This window comes from Pseudopipra pipra, chromosome 12, assembly GCF_036250125.1.
Source record: "Pseudopipra pipra isolate bDixPip1 chromosome 12, bDixPip1.hap1, whole genome shotgun sequence".
NCBI classification, from domain to species: domain Eukaryota; kingdom Metazoa; phylum Chordata; class Aves; order Passeriformes; family Pipridae; genus Pseudopipra; species Pseudopipra pipra.
This window is the reverse complement of record NC_087560.1, coordinates 16,631,953-16,651,623: the sequence shown is the minus strand read 5'-3', so window position 1 is coordinate 16,651,623 and position 19,671 is coordinate 16,631,953. Positions and strand designations below refer to the sequence as shown.

The 19,671-nt window shown below is 42.7% G+C and overlaps 1 long non-coding RNA gene across 2 annotated transcripts in view; it reads left to right on the top strand.

Annotated features, from left to right (window-relative positions):
* The window catches only part of LOC135421010 (uncharacterized), a 49,346-nt gene extending 33,352 nt beyond the window's left edge, over positions 1 to 15,994 (top strand). For both annotated transcript variants that reach the window (XR_010433814.1, XR_010433813.1), the window contains 2 exons: positions 11,585 to 11,817; positions 13,064 to 15,994. This is a non-coding gene — a long non-coding RNA (uncharacterized LOC135421010). The remainder of the gene's footprint in view (positions 1 to 11,584; positions 11,818 to 13,063) is intronic.
* Positions 15,995 to 19,671: the final 3,677 nt, after the last annotated feature.

Genomic DNA, 19,671 nt, shown 5'->3' with positions numbered 1-19,671 from the left:
CTGGCTTGTTTATTATTCTAAATACATTAATGTACCTCAGGCCTGACTCCCCTTCCTGAAGGCAAAGCTTTTTTGATGCAAAGCCTCCCAATATATCCAACTTTGCACTGAATGTTCCGAGAAGTGAGAGTTAACTTTAATGGAAGCCTGTTTGTGCTTTAAAATATGATATATATAGCTTGATTAATGGAAATAGGTTAGAAAGAAATGTATTTTAATATGGAGAACGTAGTTACCAGTGCACTATCAGAGCACAACTGACATGGGACGCAGTCTAAACAAAAGTCAGCAGCTACTAATGAGGCTTGTTAGTGATGCTAATCTATGTAAATGTTATTAATTGAGAACATCTATCTTTTATCTCCAACATTTGGTAATCAGGCAATTAAAAAACAATGACATTCCCGGCGGTTGTTCTCCCAGTTAAAAAAAAGTGATCAAAGAGTCCTGAATAAGGAAAGGGAAAGTCCCTTATCAAGAGCTGGGCCTTGCCTTGGGCTACCAGGGCTCATTAAAGGCAGAAAAGCTCTGTTGATCACCAATTAACCTGATTTGTAGGAACTCTGATAAAGACCTCAAACAACATGAGTTTTCTTAACTATAATAAATGACACAGTTTATTGACAAAAATAAAAACGTTTGGTTTGAAAAAGAACATAAAGGAGCTATTCAAATTGGATAGCCCTACCACACACCAGGCCTGGAAGACGTGGGATGGGTTTAACTCCACCACATTGGTGGCATATTATCAATGCCAGATACAGTCAAACCTATTAACAGCCATATACACAACAACCAAATATATACATATTTGGTAGCTGTCACATAAATTTCTGTCATCTCTAGTCATAACAGACAGCAGATTGCATTAATTATGTATGTACTATGCTCATGAATGGAAATTCAGCGCTCTAGGGTGAACTCTGCATCTCGAAACACGAAAGTAAAAAAAAAAAAAAGGATATTTTCTTGAGGCTTAATTGGTGGACATTTTGTGATTATACTTTTTTTTTTCCTTAATCTTAGCAGTTGCTTTAAATTATCCCCAGTGTAAATTTCCATATGGCTTTTTAACCCATTCTTTCCTTTCTGGAGAATTTAATTCTTCCTCTCAGGTATTGTTCTTGGTGTCATGACTAGTAGGTAGAGCACTGCAGTGTGACTGTCAACTATAATTGTAATTATTGCCAGCAGTTCATTAATTCACATGGTGATGGCCTATCCCTGTTTGTCTCTCTGGAGAAAGAGGGAATAATAACTAAATGGAAAACCTGGGCCTTGATTTGATTGAAAAAGTAGCACAAATACAGTACTAAACTCAAACCACCTCTGTATTTAAAGGTTAAATGGTTTTGGTTTACACCACAGCTATTCTACCAAACCTCTGCTAGAGATAAATTGTCTCCATAAGTGGGGACCTTGCCAGTCTTATCAAATTATACCCTGGGCTTACATTGCTTTGTATGCAACATTTTAAGTGTGGTTTAGGTCTCCAATGATAAAATGCATTTGAGACTGTAAGACTAAACCTGCCTTATTAGGTCTATCCAGTATCTGATGTCCATGATCTTTATGGGCCAGATTTGACTTTGATAAGAATCAGGCTGGGTCATAAAGTGAAAAAATACCACTGTCACTTTTTCTGACATATCCATTTGACACATGCAAGACTGTATCTCAGGTTTATACATCAAAAATTCAGCTCACTTTTTTTCCTTATGATGGACACCTTCATCATTTCCACAAAAATATTTTCCACTGTAAAATATCTTTTCCTCCTCACATCTGCCTTTATCATTTTCTATTCTTGTCTATTCAATGCAGAACTGTAGTAAAGAAAATCATATGGGGAGGTCCGACACCTATAAATGAGCAATTTTTAAGAAACTTCAACTCTAATACACAAATTGACAATATGTCACATTTAGCAGAGAATGTTGGGTGTCAGAAGACATGTCTGAGAAGAAACAAAAAAGAGAGACATAGCAGTAAGGGTAGCACGAAGTGTCAACAACCCCTTTGAAGACCAGACCCCTTTTTATTAAGGTGATAAAATGAAAGATCAGCTGCTTAACGTTGGAGCATCTGAATATTTTGATCTTGGTTTTGCTTTTTTAACTAATGCATCGGTGCCTCTCCCCCCCCCAAAAAAAAGGTATTAGTTAGTGATATCATGGGTGAGCTTTTATCTTACCATATAGATCTGAGCATGTTTTACAGCAAAGATAATTATCTCTAACCAGCGATTTTGGTTGGTCTTTGATTTAGCTGTTCAAGCAGATGCCACCATAGAGATTCTATTATGCACAAACAATTGTATTTCATTGGTAAGTGCCCCGCATGCCTACCTCATTATTAGAACCCAATTAATTTTTCTTTGTAATAAAATGGAAGGACTTAGAGCTAACAGGAAGGCTAATCTAAAGAAATTTGGACCAACCGCAAAGAGTACCTGGAAGAAGCATAAAGAAAGAAGAGCGGTAATTACGTGACACATGCACACATACAAAAAAGAAAGCACATGAATTGAAGTTTCAGAAACAGGCCCAGGGAGCACAGATCGCAATCTGGCTAGATTGTGAAAGTGGTACTAAGATGTCTTAATTATATGATTGATGTAAGCTTCAAAAGGAAGCTCAGTGTTCACAATGGCTACGAGGTTATGAGTGTTATCTCGTGTATAAAGAAAACCACCACTGAAGGCAAACAGTACACATGAAACCTGAGACCTTTCTCTTTCAGAGCCAATCAATAACGTCTTATTTTTAATCTATATTATGTTTAAGAAAATGTGATGAGATCCCTGATTGAAGATCACACAAATAATTATGCTAATAATGACTGACTTTGTAGAATCTACAAGGACTGGATCTACAAGAACTGCCGTTTGAATTCCTGTGACACTGTATGCAAGGGGACCTGGTTCAATTACCTGATAGAAGTACACAGACTACTTGTTTGAGACTAACTGGGAAAAGCACTGCTTGGGGACATTGATTAACGCATTCTAACACAGTTCTGATTACTTTAATCCAGTGATTTAGATTACCAGCAAATTATCTGTTTTAAAGATAGCAGGGTTAGTTGATGCTGGGAATCTCCTCTTGCAGGGAATTCTGGTATTTCAAGCCTCGTTTTCCTCCAAATCAGAGCAAAATCCCTTCCAATTTCATTATTTTAAGAACCAGGGTTTTTTTACTCTTTCTTTCAAGCTTCTGATAAGAATTTAATTTTGATTCAGTTTTATCATTACCATTGTTAATATCAATGGGAAATAAATGAAGAAAATTTAGAATCCATCAAAGGGAAACATTTTTATAATATTGGGTTAAAAATTCAATGAAAAATCAATACAAACCTTCCTTTTAGCCAGCAAACCATTGTATTTCAGAAGGATATTTCTTCATTTGGAAACTGCAAATAGAAGGTGGTTTCTGAGCTTGCTAAAAATTTGCAGAAGGTGACCAAATGCTCTGCATGTCTCTGGCTATCAGTACCAGTCAATAAAGTGCTTTTCTGCCTTTCTTTTGGTGCTGAGATATTTACTTCAGGGGATATGAGGAAATGTTATCTTTGCATACAAAATGCACTCGCCTGTGTACACCCAACCAAGTTTATTCAAAGGAACTAATAAGTATTTCTTTGTGAGTATCCAAAATGACAGATGAGATAGATGGACATGAAATAAGTCTTTATCCACAATGGATGGAAGAATGAAATTAAAAGTTATAGGTGCTCTATGGCACAGCATGTTTTTAATTCAAGCATCCACATAAACATCTTCTCCTGAGATGGGTTTGAGTTGTCCAAACTACCCAATCTTCTCAGTGTTTATTATTGAAGGGTAACTCACTTGCTTGGAGATACCCAAATAAAATCATAACACAGTTGACCCAATTCTATTTAAAAGTCCTTCTATGAGTCCTGATTGACCAGGCATGATGGTAATAGAGTGAGAGTTAATGCTACAAGCATTACACAGAAGAAGCAAAAATAAAAGCTCTACTGTGCAGACAGGAGGGGTGAAGGGTCCATTGAAAATCAGAGAGATTAGCAACTCATCACATTATATGTGGGTTATCAGGAGACAGAGGTAATGAAAGTGAGACCTATATCCTTGATCAATAAGAGTTTGACTGCATTTTGAGTTCATTTTCCCCTGCCGAGAGTGAGACAGCAAGCTTACTATTGATCACAGTGTTAATCCATAACTAGTCTGGGCCCTAGCCTAGTGGAACAAGGAGGAAAAATAAGATAATAAGCAGGAACTCTTGATCTTTTATTATGGTGTGCTAGATAAAGAGAGTGCAAGGTTCAAGGTGAAATACTTTATGGTTAACCCCTTCTTTGCTGCTTAACTCCAAGTGCATGAATGACAATAAATTAGCCAGGCCCCATGTTTTGATACATATTGACCTTGAACCCTGTTGACAAACCTCTCACTGTGACACCCACATGTTGTGTACAGGTCACCACTCCACATCTCTTCAAAGCCCAGGGGATGGAGCACTCACGTGGCATCTGAGTGATATCTGAGCATCCTCAGCTGGTGAAAGGCTTTGTCTTATCCCTGAAATAAGCAGGAATGAGCTGCTGTAGCTGAGGAGATGCACCCCTAAACCTCACCTTAGCACTGTTGTTTGAAAATTGAACTTGCTAATCTTACTAAAGGCAATAGTTTCCATTGCTTGTGTATTTGTTCCAGCCTTTGTTAGAAGTGCATGTAGATGTTCCCTGGTCATTGCTTTTGGTTGTGGCTTGTCTTTTTTTTCCCTCTGGTGTTTTTAAGTGACAACATGTCCAATTAAGACAACTTACTCTTTCCCATGGCAACATCTGACTGATGTCAGGGACAGCCACTGTTCTGAGGTGAGTAGCTGATGGGAAGAGTGATGGTAATTACCTCTTAATAAATCCTGGAAAAAGACCAAAATTAACATTGTTACTGCAAATGTGTTTTAAAACCATGAGTATTCCATAAAGTGTAGCTTCAGTAAAATTTTAAAATAGCACCATTCCCTTCAAGACTAAAATGTTCTCTGTTTCTTAATTAAAGTTTCTATGAAGCATTCAAAATAAAAGTTTTAAGTTCCTTCCACTTGGAGGTGAGGAGCACACCAAGAGCCTAGTCATGCTGGAAACATCTCCCCTGGTTCCTGTATTGGTAATAGAAATATTTGCATCTCTATATTCATTCAGCCTTACTGCCTGGGTGTGTGATCCCATCACATCTCACCAGATAACAGTGAGTTACAGTGACCCACATTTCAGCAGAGCAGTGGCATTGCCTCTGCTGTTGGAAATGTCTTCAGGATGCAACTTAGAACAGCCTTGTAAATGCAGTTTATGAGGAATGGTTTCATTTCCTTTAAAAGTAAAATCAAATTAACAGAACTCCTCTCTATTCCTTGATTTTTTTGGACCAAAAGTCACAAGTTTGGCCTGTCTAGGTAAAAATTATTTATCTTCTGTAGACTTCATCAATGCACATCATCCCTAGTGAATGGAGAACACAAAGATGCCAGCACACACATGGCATTGAAGGAGGGCTCTTACCCATCTCAGTGTGAATCTCAGCATAATGTGATAATTTGATCCAAAAACTTGGCCAAATCATAATTATACTCAGTCTGCTAATGCCACAGTGCTGTTTTGGTTGGGTAATGTACCTTTCAGCTCTCCCAGGCTACAACTAACTCATTCAGATAGCCCATACAACTAATTTACAACCTCTCTGGAGCTACCTCACAGTTAGCTCCTTTTAGTAGTTGTTAAATTATCCCTGTGCATCATTTACATGTTGCATAATTTGGTTGGGATAATTAATGCCTGTAAAGCACTTTGAGGTTTGGGGATGAAATGTACAGTAGAATTACAATGATTTATTCTGGCGATGATGATGATAAATAAATTTTACTGCAAAAAAACTGACAACAACTTTCATATGCTATTAAAAACACAAACCTGTAGCTGGAATGCTCTTTTCCAGCTGTGAGTGCCATGTAGTCTCAGATAGTCAAAAAAAGAGAATATTAATCTTCAAGTGGTAGATAGTCAGTAATTCTTTAGTGTTCAGCATGTTTTACACAAGGGTGTGTAATGTAACTTTTCACTGTAACATAAATCAGTTTACGGACAAAACAAGAGGAGGGAAAAAAATCCCATTTTTCTTTAGCTTAAAAACACACACCAAAAAAAAAAAAATACAGGGAAAAATGAATTATGAAAGTCCCAAGAAATTGCAAGGGTGCTTTTAAAAAATATCAAATTGTTAAAATATTGCTTTAGGCAGCACCCACAGGTTAAGCTGAGTGATCATTCCTGCACGATATAGAGAAGCGGATACTCCTGCAGATCAAAAGCAAGCATCTCTTTGCAGTTTTTAGGGGCTGTGTTTACTGGACTTTTCTCCTTTATTTTATAGTATTTCAGTAGTTCAATGAATGCTATTAGTTTTATATTCTGAAAACACAGCTTTGACTGCAGAGGCTCAACTAGTTGATGCCTTTAATTCAAGGTGTTGCTTTTCCCCGACAAGGAGGCTTCCCCAAACTCTCTCATCTTGTATTTGTCGTGCACTTGAAAGCACTCATTAAATTTGCAATGAAAGGAGGTGGTTAGAGCAGAGGAAATTGTAAAGTGGACTCTTGCACAGGAGCTGCTTTTATAAGGCCATGATCTAGACTGGACACTGCCTTGAGTTTCTTATACAGCTATTTATAGATGCATATGAACAAGGCATAGATTTGTGTGCTTTGAACGACATCCCCTAAATCTTTATGGATTGTATTTTCTGGCTACAGCCTCCATTTATACACATGCCAATATTTAGTGCAATCCCTGCACAAATAAATGTTATTGTCTTCATCTAACCAAGGCAGCAACCTTAAAAATATCACTCATGACAGATGCGTGTACAGAGATTCAAACACACAGATAAAGACGTCTACATTCATCTTGTACAGTGTGTGCCAAACCAATAATGAAATGTAATGTAACATTTATAGTCAGCTCAGAGCTTTGTGGTTTTACTCTCCTGAAAGTCCTACAGTTCTCAGGCTGACATTTCTGCCCAAGCTGCCCCTGGGGAGGGCTGCAGAACCCTGCTAAATATTTGCAAATGAGCCTGTTTCTTGTGAAAGTCTAATATGGAAAGTTTTACCTTCAAACTGCAGGGTAAATGAATCTCCCAGTTCATTAAGGAAGGAGAGGGACCAGAGTTTGGAGTTGGAAGACTGGTTTACTCTTTAGGAAGGTTTAGGATCCTTGGGAAGGTTTCACTCTGTTTCTAGGAGAGAATTGGCCTCTGGAGACAGAGCAAGGTTGAGATTCTGCAAATTGAGTTATGCATTTTATTAAATGGGGAAGAATGTGTAGGAAAGGAAGACACAGAAAACAATTACAAAGATAATCGAATTAAGATGGATTTTAATCAATTTATGGTCTAGTTTTCACATATAGAAAGTGCCCAGAGTGCAGACCTAAACAGAATCCCTCAAGTCTACATCTGCTGCATTCTTACATTCTATGCCCAGTTTTTTAATAAGTTAGGATAGGTCATTAACTGTCTCACAAAATACTTTTTAAAACCAGAATTAACCCCTTGGCCAATTTTTTTGGCCAATTTGTCAAGTTACAGCTGAATTTCCTTAGGCAAAGTTAGACACTCAGCTCTACTGCATTTGAGATGCTCCAAAAGGACCAAGAGGGATGTGGCAGAGGCTGCCAGGTAGAAAGGAAAAGTGAAGCCTTAGAGGACAGCAACCCGATGCCAGCACAATTCACAGCCTACAGAGACAACAGCAACAACAAAAAAAAATGGTAGAAGGTGTCACTTATATTTTTATATTCTATATTTTTATAGTTTGGAGCTCTTTGGTGACCTGTGCAAAATGTGTTGCTCATAATTATGCCCCCAGTCCGTTCTGTAAAAGTCAATGCCTGGACATGCTGGGGATATCTGGCATAAAAATTAATTCTCCTGTGCACATAGTTAAAATGATAGTGGGATATTTTACTGTAACATACACTATAATCACACTGAGGAATACTGGCATAAGACATTACAAATAGGGTTTCAGCTCCAGATTGCCGAAACTAACAATAATTTCTGTAATTATTTTATATTAATTATAGGTCATCTACTAATATCTTCAATTAATTAATGCTGTAATGTGATTATGTAATTTATAGTTACTGTTGAAAAAGGTTAATTTGTCAAGAAAGACACAAGGTAAACAGAAATGTTATTAAAACCCCATATAAACATTCATTTGAAAACTCGAACTGAACATAAAGAAACAACATAAAGAAATAAATGCCTAAACATCTACACAGCCATCTATCCATTGGAATTTCATAGAGTAGTTGGATTTCTTAGAGGAGTTATTCTCTCCTTACAAATGACACATCAGTGAGGTTTTTTTCCAGCAAGAATTTTAATCTAAAAAAAAAATAATTTTAGTATGTTTAAGAAATCAATCCTTTTTCTAACATTTTAGCCAATGGAATTATTTTAAAATATGTTTAAATTGTTATTGTGATTTCGTTTGCACTTTCTTGTTGAGGACAAATGTAAATAAAAGATAAGTAGTTTAGTAAATCAGATCGGTAACATTTTTGTAAACAAAGGTTAAAATTAAAGTCTTTGAAATGTAAGCAATTTTTTCTTTCAGTCATATTGATATTTTCAAAGAGTTTGCAATTTACCTTATTATCAGCCCTAAAATTATATTTACCACTTTCTTGACTGAATTTCCCAATACCACAGGGCTTAGGAAACCAGAATTACCTTAGGTAGGATTCACAGAGCTCCTTTCCATGGTCAAAGTGGGCAAAGAGGGCTTTTAGCCCCTGAAAGCCTTCAGATCCCTTCTTCCAGCATATCCTAAAGCCACTGTCAGATTTCTTACCCCTCTACTTGCTGCTGGATCTCGCAAACTATTTTATGCCTGAACAACTCTGTTCAGCAGAATATTTTTTTCTGAGTTCATTGGAATTGCTCTGATTTATTTAAGAGCTGACAGCTGCTGAAGTTCTTGGGAGTTCTTTGAAGGACATTTCCTCTTCCTACACACTTGTGCAAAACCAAGGGTGGCTTGAGTTGGGATAGTCAAGGAAACGAGGCGAACGACTGACAAGAATCAGGCAGTTGAGAGCCACGATGTTAAACAGGTGTAGTAGGATCAGAAGCCATCCCTAGTGTTCATTACTGGCATATGCTATAATACTATCAAATTATTTCAGCAACCTGATGTGAGAATGGGGTGTGGGGTGGAAATTTGCAGATGGTAACAAGGGCAAAAAATGCCGAATGAATTTTAAATCTGCACAGCGTAACATTTTAGCATCAAAGTGAGCATTTAGTACCAAATACCATTAATTAACATTTCCATGGGCTTTTTATTAAATGCTTGCTCAGCAAGTCAAGTGTCTTTCAAGCTCCGAGCAGCTGTGAATGTATAAAAATATATTGACACAGATATATTCATGCATGCAAATAAATGTATTTCTTTCATTTGTTGCGAATGATTGTTATTATATTATAGGTTTTTAGCAAGTTAAAAACTAATTTGCGTTACCAATCTGAACAGCTGAAAGGGGGTTGCACATTAATACCTGTCTACCTGTTTGTAATCACTCTGTAGCATCTGGTCCCAGCTAATTCCCTGTTTTCTACTTCTTAGCAGCTCTCCAAGGCAAGGGGTATGGGCCCTAACCCAGTTTCTCTTCCAGCATCTCTTTTAAGGCTACTCAGGTGCTCATTTAATAGTGTGTTTCAATCCAGAAAGGTCAATCGATGCCAAACTAGACATAAAAAAAGCATAAATTAAGTTTAAAATAATGCATTGCAATGAACAGTCCTGCAGCTAAGTGCAGTTCTAACAGCCTAATCATCACACCCAGTCAGCAGTCACCTGATAGCTTTTGTTTTTACCCTGTGATAGTAACTAAATTAATTTGTTTCCTAATAAAATATTTCAGGATGTTGAGAAAACACAGATAAGTAGACAGAATCCTTATTAGGATCATCAGTATTAACATAAAATCCTTTTGTGCTCATTAAAGAAAATACAGTCAATTTAATTAATGCACATTAATCCCCAGTTGACATTAAAATCAGCTAAAAAACAACACTGATATAGATTATTAAAATGAGACCAAGAAAGTGTACAAGGTGGCCCCTATAGGAAGAAAATAATTCCTGAAACCTAAGGGTTCTTTTTTTTTTTTTTAAATGGAAAATATAATCCAGCTGGAGCCACCATTGCCTGCCCATTACTCTAAGGAAAGTTTGCACCCACCAGTCATTTTTCTGTGGGACTCAGGGGCAGAGAGACACACTGGAGACAAACATCTGTCCCAAGCTGGGGTGATGTGGAAAACCCTTTGCCATCTTTACATGAGTCCTTGCTGGAAGTGCAGCAGTGGATTTTGCCAAGACACTGAGCTGGGTTATTTTCAGGATTGCTGAAGATATTGCTAAGCTTGAGAAACTACTTTTCACCTTCTTTATCCCATGTGTGCTTTTTGTACTTTCGTTGCCTTGGCCATGATCCAGCGGCGTGTTAGGACATGGTATGATCCCCAAGTGAGTGAGTGATCTCATTCCTGTTCAGCACAGCCCTCAATTCTATTTTAGACACGAGGTGCTTCCATGAAGTCTATGAGATCCCCTCATCTGGCATCAGTTAAGCAGGTGCTTAAGAGTAGTATCATAAAAAATACCTGAGTGACTCAGGTGTTTCAGACTGATTTTCCAAAGCATTGTAGGTGTTCAGGCACCTAAATCTCATAAGCCTTAGGTGTGTGTTCAAGCCTATCCTATGCTTGGATGTGTGAGTGCACATCAAATGCACTGGCTGGGAACAATGCAGGTATTTGAGCCCCACCTGATTAGGAGCTGTTTGCTGGCACAGGGCTGTGCTGGCGTGACGGTACCAGCCGTGGGACGTGAGTTCTTGTTTGCTCAGGGACCTCTAAACCCAGCACTGCACTGAGCTCTGCAGGAAAGCTCTGCCAAGATCAGACTCCTCTGGGTGAATTTTCAGTCCGTCCTCAGGGATCTGCCTTGGTGCTCAGCGTGGAGTGGGAATCAAGGGACCATTCAACGTCCAATCTCTTTCCCTTATGAGCTGGAATGATATCAGAAACTGGGGAGTTTTGAGGGCTGGGATTTGCAGCAGCAGTGCTTTAGGTGCCTGAAAGCACAGGGGATCCCAGACTTACCAGATTCCCCAAAGAGCTACATTTCCTCCTCTGTTTCCCTGGTGCTGACTCTAACCATGGAGATACAGAGCCATGCTCATGCTTGCATTCTTTCTGGTCCCATTTTTCTGCAGAATGGAGCCATTTCAGCAAGAACTGGTGAAAATGTGACCCATTTCTCTTCATCTCCCAGCAGAGATGGGGCAGGGGCTTATGTCCTCTCAGATGGAGGAGGACCCTGAGCTTAGATCACTATCCCACTGGGGCTAGTCTAACCCCCAGAGGACTGATGAAAGGTTAGGAAAAGCACACCTTCCAGGAGGGAAGAGACAGCAGGTCAGTCCTTTTTCTTCACCCGATTCATTTTCTCTTTTAGAGACCCCCTGGGCAAGCACAGCAGCCTCATTTGTGAAGAGCTCAGAGAAAAAGCAGAAAACACCAAGCTGTTCAGCCCTGCCAAGGGACAGAGCACCTTAGACCTGCCCAGAGGCAAATTCTAGGTGCTTGCCAGGCTTCAAGGAGAAAAGCTGCAGTGCCTCCAAATTCTGGATTTATTTTGACCAGCAGTTGCACAGGCATTTTGAGAAGCCACATTTTGGACATGGGTGTGTAAGTGCCTCTGTACATTAGCCTAATTTGCCTTTGAAAATTGGGTTTAGATGGCTCTGCAAATATTGTCTTACTACTTTTTTGTTGAATGGGGACTGAAATGGAAGGTACATGTTGAGAGACTGATCTTCAAAGTGTGGCTTAGATTTCAACTGAAGATGGCAGAAATGTTTCCTGAAAGAAAAAATATAGTAAGTTCTGATTTAGAATTCTTGTGTATATGGCAAAAATCAATTCATTTTCATAGAATGTAGGATCAATAATATGGAGCTGTGCTCCTGGACACGAGTATTTCTAAAATACCATTCAAGTCACAGCAGGTCTTATTTAAGGTAGTGAGAGTTTTGCCATTGATTGTTTGGTTACATTGGACTTTATATTTCTTCATCAGTTCCTGGTGTTTTTATTTTGAACTGATTTTAACTCCAGAGAGACTTTTTTTTTCCTTTTCCCCCAGGATTTCTGTCTCTATCAAAACCTTATGCCCTCCCTTCACTATTGATTACACTCACAAGCTCTTATCTTCAGCTTATAACTTATTTTATTAACTACTTTAAAAAGTGAAGATAAAACATGAAAAAGGAGAAGAGGAATTGTGTGGTTATCCCATGAACAGTGAGGGTTTATTTTTAGAACATACCTAGTTGCTGACAAAATAGAAGTTGGGATTTTCTTTTTAAAAGGCATGACACGTTCCAAACTATGATAAGGTTTTGGGCTAATTAAATAAGAAGTAAGGTTTGTTAATGTACAGTTTTTATGATAGCTGTTAGCATGTAGAGTCTTTCCTTCTTTTCGCTTCATATTTTAAAGTTTCCTTTTATGTGTGTGAAAAATGAGTAAAAGTGTCAAGCCTTATCACACCTGACCTTGCTTTTTGGCTAGCCTCTTTCCCTTATCTATCAAACACATTACTCTCCCCATCATAACGTGGTAGTGCAAACATCGCAGCTGGCCAGCAAACATGACCAAAGCTACCTTTAAACTACCTCTAGACTCTTTAAACTCAACTAAAAGGCTGATTAGGTTCCACCTCTTTGGTCATTATCTTATTTCGATAGCCACGCAATGAAAAAGCAATCTAGTAAAAAGCTCCCTCCTAGGAAAACTAGTTAAAGTGTGTGCTTGCTTAGGACGGTGTACTTAAAGAAAACAATTTATTCGTTCGTCAAAACCAACTGTGTAAACTAGTTTAGCTGTTTGCCGAGGCTTGGAATGAACAAACGTTGTTGTTTTCCTCCCACAGCTCCTCGGGGAGGGGGAACGGCGGGTCGGGGCGGGTCCGGCCCCGGCGCTCCCGCAGCGCGGTGCGTGCAGGGCGCGGGTCCTGCCCCGCACCCTGCCAAAGGCAACAGCCCTACCCTGCTCCGCAGCCCACGCAGGGATCCCTCATCCCGTTCCTGGACGGGGAGAAATCGCCCCTCAGCGGGAAAAGCGACGGGAACCCCCGGGCGCGCTTCATCTCCCTCCGGCTGATGCTCGCCCCGGGACCGCCTCGGAGGTGCATGACCCTCGCCGTGCTGTTTGATCCGTTCTCCCTCTCCACCTTCTCAGGAATTATCTATTTTTTTTTCTTTCCTAAACAAATTTAGAAGGAAGAGATTAGACAGGGGAGGGACAGGCTGGCTGCGAGCCTGCAGCCGGCGCTGGAAGGGAACCACAAGCCTTTCTCGGGCGGTGTTTGCTCGGGTTCCTTTAGCAAGCGCGGCACAATGGCAACTATTCAGGAATCAGTCAATATGACCTGGCACTAACAAGCCCTAAAAACATATATGCCTCATTCTCACAGAGCCTAGGAATCATGTTTTTAAGCGGGATTTACTTTACTTTGTCAACAGAACAGGTAATGTGGGAAGTCTCTATTGGAGAGTAAAAGCTTTTTCCGTTCCCTCTTCCAAAAGAGACATTTGGACCATAAAATCGCCTTTCCTGGCCAGCTGAAGAGGTCCCACCACAGGTGGTCCTGAGTGACGGGATTTCCTTCGAGCAAAATTAAGCTGGAAAGGAGAAATGCCCTGAGAAACCCATCCGGCCTCCCCCGGGGGGGATTTCCCAAGGGGTGAGCGGGACAAGCTCACATGGGTGGCGGGAGGGTGGGCAGGGAGAGGGGCCCCGGCCACGAAAGGGTTACGAGCCCGGAGAGTGGAGCTGTTTGTCACCGGCACCCACTAGGAAAAAAAAAAAAAAAAATAAAAAGAATTACTGATTAACGTGATCTGTCAATACGCCTTTGCCCCGCGGGACCGGAGCCGATCTATTACCTGGCACCTCCTTTGCCATCTCCCTCACCTTGGTGAGCCCCTGCATCCCTCCCCTGGCCCTGAGTCATGGGTAAACACCGCCGGGTGCCAGGCTGTGCCCGGGGTACCCGCCCGGGGCCGGCGCCTCCCGGCCCCAGCGTGAGGGTTTAGGGGCTCCTGCGGGACAAGAGTGCAGCCTTCAGAGAGTAAATGAGTGAGTTCCCCATCATTCCAAAGGGCACAGACAGGGAAGAGGAAAAAAAGTCACAGGCACGAAGAGACGGCTGGGGGGCGAGGACCTGACCCGGAGCGCATCCCTGACCCGGCTGGAGGAAGCGGGGGGGGGAATAAATGTAATAATTCTTTTTGAAAAACAGTTGGAAAACGTTGCTTTTCGCAGTAAAGCGTGGCTGCACGCAGGATAAACACGGGAGGGAAAAAGTAATACCTTAAATAAACCTGCCCTAGATGGGGCGCAGTCCAGACCCGCATCCCGCACCTCTCCTGGGGACGCCCCGCTCTGGCACCGCCGCTGCCCGGGAAGGGACCAGCAGCCCCGCTGCGGGGAACAGCCACCAGGATCCAGATCTCCCCGCGCAAATTAATTCATCACAGAGCTTGTTAAACAATTTGCAGGGCGAGCATGTTGTGGACTGGGAGGGGGGGGGGGGGTTGTTCGAGGGGTTTTTTGGAGGGGGAGTCGGTGGAGGGTGTTTTGGTTTTACCTCCTCTCTGGGGCCAAACAGCAGCTGGCAGCCAAAAGACTTTCTGAACTGTTTCATTTGGGGAAAGTGAGGAGAAAAGTGACGTCTGACTCTCTCCGCATTTTAAATATGCTTGAATATAATTGACTGACTGCCGCTATGGATCATTTGACGTGGATGATGGTGGGTGCCCTGAAAGTCCCTGAAAATGCTCATTTGCAGGAAGAACCTGTTAAAAATGAAGGGCTTGGATCAAATGTAGGGGCTAAAGGCATTTGCTTGTGCCACCGTTCGCATCACGATTGTGCAAGCGCTCCTCCACCTCTCTCCATACATACATCAAATTTTTAGTTCAGAAAAGCCTAGTAGCTGTTCGGTATTGGCTCATAGAAACCCCTCACTGTATTTCCCGAAAACCTCCTCTGTGCTGTAGGACCTGCTGTGTTAAATTATGATCCAAAGGCTGTGGGGTGGGAACAATCAATCAGAATACCTGGGGTAGTGTGTAATGTGTGTGCTCTTGCCAGCGGGAGCAAGCGGCCCCTGAACACAGTCCCCCAGCAGGTTAAATAAATATGATACTATAGACAAACCGAGAGGATCACATGGCCGCATCAATCAGCTGTTGATAAAATACAATCTTCCTTTAATACACGCTGGGAAAGTTATTTAACACTTACAAAACCTGAATTCAGTGCTGTTTCTTTTAGTAAAAGGGGAGAAAAATATTCTTTGAAAGTGCAACTCTTCTTAAAAGGCAAGGAAAGGCGACAGTTGCATTTTCCTGGGGGATATAATAGAAAGCTTTTAATGAAGCCACAGACACTGTACAAAGTACCTGAGCCACGATGCTGGAAAAATACAGAAGCTGTTAAAAGAACAAGTCAATGTAGAAGTGGCCGGAGCCGATTCCTGGCTGCGCATTAGGGTTTATTTCCTTTCCATTCATGATTTCACAACCCGGGTGGCTAAAAGGCTCCCGAACTGTTTCTTCTTGGCATGCAATTAGGGACGAGCCCCTCCAAGGAGGAAACGACCGGGGGTTCTTCCCTACCAGCTCAGCATCTATCGCAGCTGCCGGACAGTTGGAGCGGCTGGAAAAGCAGGAGAGACAAGGATGCTCAGATTATATTTTTTTAATAGTTTGTCGAAGAAATAATAAAATATTAGAATTTCCTAAAAGAAATCAGTTCTCCCGGGTGTTTTTTTGAAATAAAAGTTGTTGGTAAGGTCGGATCATGGGGTTTTTTGTTTGGATTGGGGGTTTTTTTGTAGGAAGGAGGGGGACTCTCGGGGTGCAACGTGTTTTCCCCGTCTCAGGTGAGGGAAGTTTTACCTACTGAGATAAAAAGGGCCGTCGCCCGAGTGCGCTTTGGGATTATCGCCCATTTGTTACCTCCCCGCTTTCCACTCACTTAAGTGTCCCTTTTTTTAATTCCCATTGCGGTGCCTTGCCCCTGTTCCCCACCTCACCCCCTCCCCACACAGGCCCTGATCCTGCCGGGTCTCCCGGCGGGCTGCAAAGCCCTCGGCGCGTTTGAGGGGCTGGCGGCAGCAATGCGGCGTTAGACCCCTTCCCCCGCTTCCCGAGCCTCTCCTCGCCCACCTTAAGCCCCTCAAGGCACGGGAAAAGTCCGCACCGAGCCCCGGGGAGATACAACATAAATCACTGGGCGGCCCAAACCTCCATGGGGAAAGGCAGAAGGGAATTCTGACGAGGTTTCCCCTAAAAAATGGAGATTAATGCCCGCTGAAAAAAAAAGCAAAAAAAAAAAAAAAAAACCGGCTGGAAGTGATGTTTGTACAGGAGAAATCCTGGAAATAGGGGAAAGAGGGGGAAAACGCCCCAAAGCCCAGGAAGCTGCCGATCCAGGTCTGATGTCAGCCAAAATATACGGGGCTGAGAAGCCAAAAAGGCGTTTGGCTCCCGGTCCTCTCCGTCTGCCCTGGGGAACCCTTCACTCGTCGCGAGTGGGCGTCGCGGGGATGTCCCGAACCTCGCGGGTGCGGTCAGGACACCTCGGGTGGAAGGAATTCTCCAGGAAAGGACAGCTCGTGGCAGGGCACCACGCGTGGGCGCGGACACGGGAGGAAGGCTCGGGCCGGTGCCCCCCGGGGGCGGTGGGGGGCTGGCAGGGTCCCCGCAGCCGGCCCTGGAGTAGCTGAGGGCGCCTCCACTCCTCTGATCTGTTTGGAAAGTTGCGCTAAAGAGCCCTTTTACCTGCACCAGCCACCCTTAAGCACTCTCCAGGGGCTTGTTGGGCAGATGTAATGGCAAGGCCAGGGGGTCTTGTTTGGCTAGACGTGAGGACATTTGTCATGGCTGACCTGTGAACTTCAGCTTCTGAGCCCAGGACTGTAAGGAGAGGCTCGGGCTAATGTAATAAAGCGAGAGAGACAAGAGGAAAGGCCTATCTTGCCCCAGGGCCACCACATGTTCACTCCGTTTTACTGTCAGTGCTACATGGAAGCTGTGGCTTCATTTCATATTCTATTAATATTTACAGCGGCGATTGAATTTCCCATTACAAAGTTCACCATACACGCGCTGCTAATATGAAATATTAATAGTATTGTGCACATTATGAAAATTCTTATTATTAAAAAACATATACCGGGCGATTGGCACGGGAAAATTCATTTACTGTGTCCACCTGGCGCAGGGGACCCGCAGCCCCGGCCCCGCGGGGAGGGTTGCGCGGGGGGCCGCGGGGTGGAGCGGGGCTGCGCTGGGAGCAGCCCCGGAGCAGGGGTGGCACCGCAGGAAGCAGCATGTTCCTCTCAGTGCCACCTCCACCCACGGAGCTGAGTCATCTACTTGTGAAGGGTCACGTTTTCCATCTGGTCTGTGGCATCCTGAGGACAGGAGATGCCCAGAGTAGCTTTTCCCCGGCGAGCGATGGGGCCGAGGGGAATCAAGTGGGTCCGGTGGTGAGAGAGGAGTTGTAAGTTTTTTGACTGCTTTCCCCAGCTCGACTTTTCGAGCCGGTTTGAAGCCCAAGCGAAACCCTGAGCGTCTCAGAGATGAGTAATCGGGCATCAGCTTACTTCGCAGACCGCAGCTGAGTCACTTTTCAGTTACTGCTCAGGGCGGACAGAGAAATCCTATCTCCTGTGAAAGGCAAATTGGCCGCCGGAGTCCCAAAAGTGCCCCGAGGATCAACTGAAATGAAAGTAAACCGATAATTTCCAGATCGCGTGGAAAACAGAGAGGTATCGAATTTAACCACCGGTTAAAGCTCAGCCCGGCAGGACGAGCCTCTCCTGGAGCACTTTATCGCGCTCCCATTCGAGAGATGCCCAGGTCATTCTGCTCTTTTTTATTTATTATTATTTAACATTCCGAGCACAAACAGCCCTTCCTTTCTCTGCATCGCAAACCTGCACATTCCTGGGAAAATATAAATTTGCCATTTGTGTGTGAGGAGGGTGCAGGGAGAGAAACGTCCGGGGGCTTTGGGGAGCCCGCATCCAGCATCTACAGGTGTTTAATACACTAGGAAGATAGTTGGCATAACCTGTTTGATAGAATTTTTTTCCCCGAGATAACTCTTCAATTACGTTGATGCCCGCCTGGAACTCACATTCCATTAAAAAAAAAAACCAACTTGTTTTCCGTCAGGAGGTGGGCTGTATTGATCTACCCGGGTATTTACTCTCTGCTGATTGCATTGAGAAAAAGCCACTGTGGAGTCACTCTTCACCTTGAATCTTTGGTGAAGGTTGTGTTTGAACTTCACTGGGAGTGTTTCACCTCCCTGCTCCCCCAGATTTAACACTTTCCCATAGGGCTGGGCCCTGTCTAAGCTGTACCAAGAGTTTTTCTCGGTCTAATTTTGACCATGAGGTGTAATCAAATCCAGAAGGAAGTCCCTGCCCAGCTATAGGTGCTGCAGGTGTAGGTTAGATATCTGTTAGCTAGCAGATCGTGGTGGCTCCTCTGTTTTTCCAAAGCTTCCCCCACGCACAAGAAACAGATGCTATTTATGACTCCTAATACATCTGGATTAAGGTAATTTAGGAATCCTTAGGTTCGTCTCTCAGCTCGGGAAGATGACAGGCTCTGGGAGGTATGGATGGGTGACATTTCCACCATGAGATCTGTCCTTCCCCCTCTCTGCTCCCCCTTCTCCGCATCTCCCCCTTGCAGCCCTAAATGTGTCATGCTTTGTCACATCCTCTGCGTGTGTGTTTTTAGAGAACATTTGAATAAAAGGCTCGATGCCAGGTATTGGTGACACAGTGGGTGGAATTTGCAGCCTTTCCACAAAGAGTTGGAAGCCTCCATTTGCATAAGGTCAGGGTACAGCTTCTCACAGAACTTTAGCAGCATCTCTGTCTCTTAGCAACACTCTTGCACTCTTGGTCCCTGCATTAAATTGACTGGTCCTTTCCTTTTCTTCCTTTCATAGGGAGGCTTACAATAAAATGTCACCCTTCCAACCTGTGCCTGTCACCCAGTAGGTCATCTGTTTCTCTTACACCTCCTCCCCCCCCCACTTCATCTCCAATTAGGGGATGAGATTATTCATTTGGTGGATTCCCAAAACTGCTTCATTTTTTATTTTGTTAATTAATATTAATAACATTTCTCCCTTTGTATTAATAAAAAGGAGCCCTCATAAACAGTGAGGAGATAAGGAGCAAATTGCAGGCACCTGCAAAACAATGGGATTGGAGAGGGGTAATAAGGCGAATGAAGATAGAGAGAGCAAGGTTTAGGTCATCCTCTCCACCCATTTAGTTGATGCAGGGTTGAACTCAGCATGGAAGCCTTCAATGTGCTCAGAATATTAGAGTCACCCCTCTTGGCTCCGGCATGGGAATTGGTGACAGAATACAGATGCTGATAGGTGGTGTTAATGGAGGGTCAGGCTTGGACAATAGTATCCATCACTTGCCTCATGGCT